This window comes from Littorina saxatilis, linkage group LG4, assembly GCF_037325665.1.
Source record: "Littorina saxatilis isolate snail1 linkage group LG4, US_GU_Lsax_2.0, whole genome shotgun sequence".
NCBI lineage: Eukaryota > Metazoa > Mollusca > Gastropoda > Littorinimorpha > Littorinidae > Littorina > Littorina saxatilis.
In genome coordinates, this window is record NC_090248.1 from 4,082,127 (window position 1) to 4,084,626 (window position 2,500).

The 2,500-nt window shown below is 39.9% G+C and overlaps 1 protein-coding gene across 1 annotated transcript in view; it reads left to right on the forward strand.

Annotated features, from left to right (window-relative positions):
• The first annotated feature begins 1,856 nt into the window (after positions 1–1,856).
• LOC138965711 (protein delta homolog 1-like) overlaps positions 1,857–2,500 on the forward strand; it is a 42,031-nt gene continuing 41,387 nt past the window's right edge. Inside the window, exon 1 of the mRNA XM_070337892.1 lies at positions 1,857–2,500. This exon is cut by the window's right edge and continues 1,947 nt beyond it. The gene's annotated coding sequence lies outside the window, so the exon portion shown is untranslated.

Below are 2,500 nucleotides of genomic sequence, written 5' to 3' on the forward strand. Positions count from 1 at the left end.
CTGGCATTATGGGGTTAGTGCTAGGACTGGTTGGTCCGGTGTCAGAATAATGTGACTGGGTGAGACATGAAGCCTGTGCTGCGACTTCTGTCTTGTGTGTGGCGCACGTTATATGTCAAAGCAGCACCGCCCTGATAATTATGGCCCTTCGTGGTCGGCTGGGCGTTAAGCAAACAAACAAACATCTTACAAACAGTTTGCTCAATATGTGGCCATGCATCTTCTATTCACTTAATTGCTACGTGCAGTGACATTTGTACAACTCCATTCCTATAACACATTCATAACACTTTTTGGGAATGGCATTTTCCAATTTGTTTCTTGAATTGTGTTAGTAACATCGAGTTATATGTAACATAACATGATTTTAAGATTCGAAGTAAGTGGGTACGTATTTCCCATTTGCAAAGACAGATGATTCGTACGTATTTGTTGTTGTTGTTGCTGTTGTTGTTGTTGTTCTTGTTCTTGTTCTTGTTCTTGTTCTTGTTCGTGTTGTTGTTTGCTAGTTTGACGAACAATTAATATATATGAACAACCTGTTTTAATATAAATCATAATTCGACCATTTTCTCTCCGTTAATAAAATTAGTCCAGTTATGTAAGAGCTGTGTTGTCGTCTCTCGTTTTGTAAATGATATATTCGTGTCATAAGCATATATGTAAACAAGAAATACATATTCATATATTTCTCATGTCATGTGTCTGCTTAACTTGTTGTGATGGCTTGCACATACCTCTGTATTTTCAAACAATTGCTTGCTAAACATGTTTCTGAATATCTCTTTCTCGGAGACTGTATGCTAATATACACAGTTTGTGCTGTTTATCTTTCATATCTTCTTATACCTCTCAGAAACATCGTTAACAAACTATTTTGTTTGCAGATTACGAAACATTGAACTTATTTCAAAAGTCTTGAAGTCGATATTTTTAAATGTATTAAAAGGACGGTTTTGTTACTTGCAATTGAATAATGCACAGTCATTCCTATGGCCAACCGAACAGTATGCGTGCGTAAAATCTGTAGGCAGATAAAGTCGAGAATCGTCATAATAGCACACAAATGGACCGCAAGTAACTATGGGTTACACTTCCAGCATAGCTGCGACATTTCCCAAGTGACCATTGTAGGGTACGTATTCCGGAGCAGCCGTCTGTCTTGCCATCATGTACTTGAGCAAACGTGATTGTCTTTGGTTGCCTGAAATGTGCTGAACGCGTGTCCGTGAGCTTACCAAAGGAGCTTTTACAACGAGAGTTTTTACCCTTGACTTTTGTTTGAGTAATTCTTTGTAACAGATGAATTGACATATCTGTCTATTTCTAGTGATTGTAGATATAATGTTTGAATGACAGAAAATCATGTATATCTAATTGATGAGTGTTACAAAGACGACAAGAATCGCGTTTCTAGCTGGATTCATATCATTGTTGCAATGGAAATACGCAGCGTTTACACTTTCTTCAACTAACAAAGACAAATAGCCGAGTCATAGGATGATTGGACCTATACTGTGTGTATGGTACGTTGAAATTTAATGTTACATATGTATTGGCTTGTACAGTTTTTAACATTACATGCGTGTACTGGTATATGTGCAGTAAATGTATCATCGTAGTAGTGGTGTTTCTGTCATAAGTTGTGTGATCACAGCGTAGTTTTGTTTCCTACAGGAGGTGGTCGTTAGGTTTTGTGGATTCTGTTCAGTCTTAATAGGCTTATGTGATATGTGACAGGGGCGGAGCAGTTAAGCCCGAGGTGGGGGAGGGGGGGGGTTACAACCTGGGGTCCAGGGGTCGGTAGAGGTGGGGTATCGTGGCAACGCCCCGTTGATGCTCGGTCGCTGTTTGTGTGTGTGTGTGTGTGTGTGTGTGTGTGTGTGTGTGTGTGTGTGTGTGTGCGTGCGTGCGTGCGTGCGTGCGTGTGTGTGTGTGTGTGTGTGTGTGTGTGTGTGTGTGTGCAGGGGCGTCTTATAAACAATTTGTGGCTTACCCTTGAGATTGAACACTCCTATTCCTCGGATTGACTTGTTAGGTCCAGTTTAGTTTATTTAGGTACCAGTCTCTGGAATTAACGTCCGACCTTCCTGCAGTAAACTAACAGCACACATGTTTTTAAGAGCAGATATTTGTCTTATTTAATGAAGTCAAAATAAACGTTATTTGTCTTTAATGGTATTCATTCTGTTTGTATTTAATATGCTCCTCCCTCTTTTTTGGTATAATGGACACAGACCTCTCTCTCTCTCTCTCTCTCTCTCTCTCTCTCTCTCTCTCTCTCTCTCTCTCTCTCTCTCTCTCTCTCTCTCTCTCTCTCTCCCTCTCTCCATCAGTCAAAGCCTTTAAAAAGCAAATACACAGACATTTGTTTCAAATCTGATTCCAAGTGGAGCGTTCCACCGTTATCGTAACCTAGTGGTGATTCAAAATTGGTTTACTCCGATGTATTAAACCGTCCTAATGTTATCATACATACCGGTTATCTTATAGCAGTCTC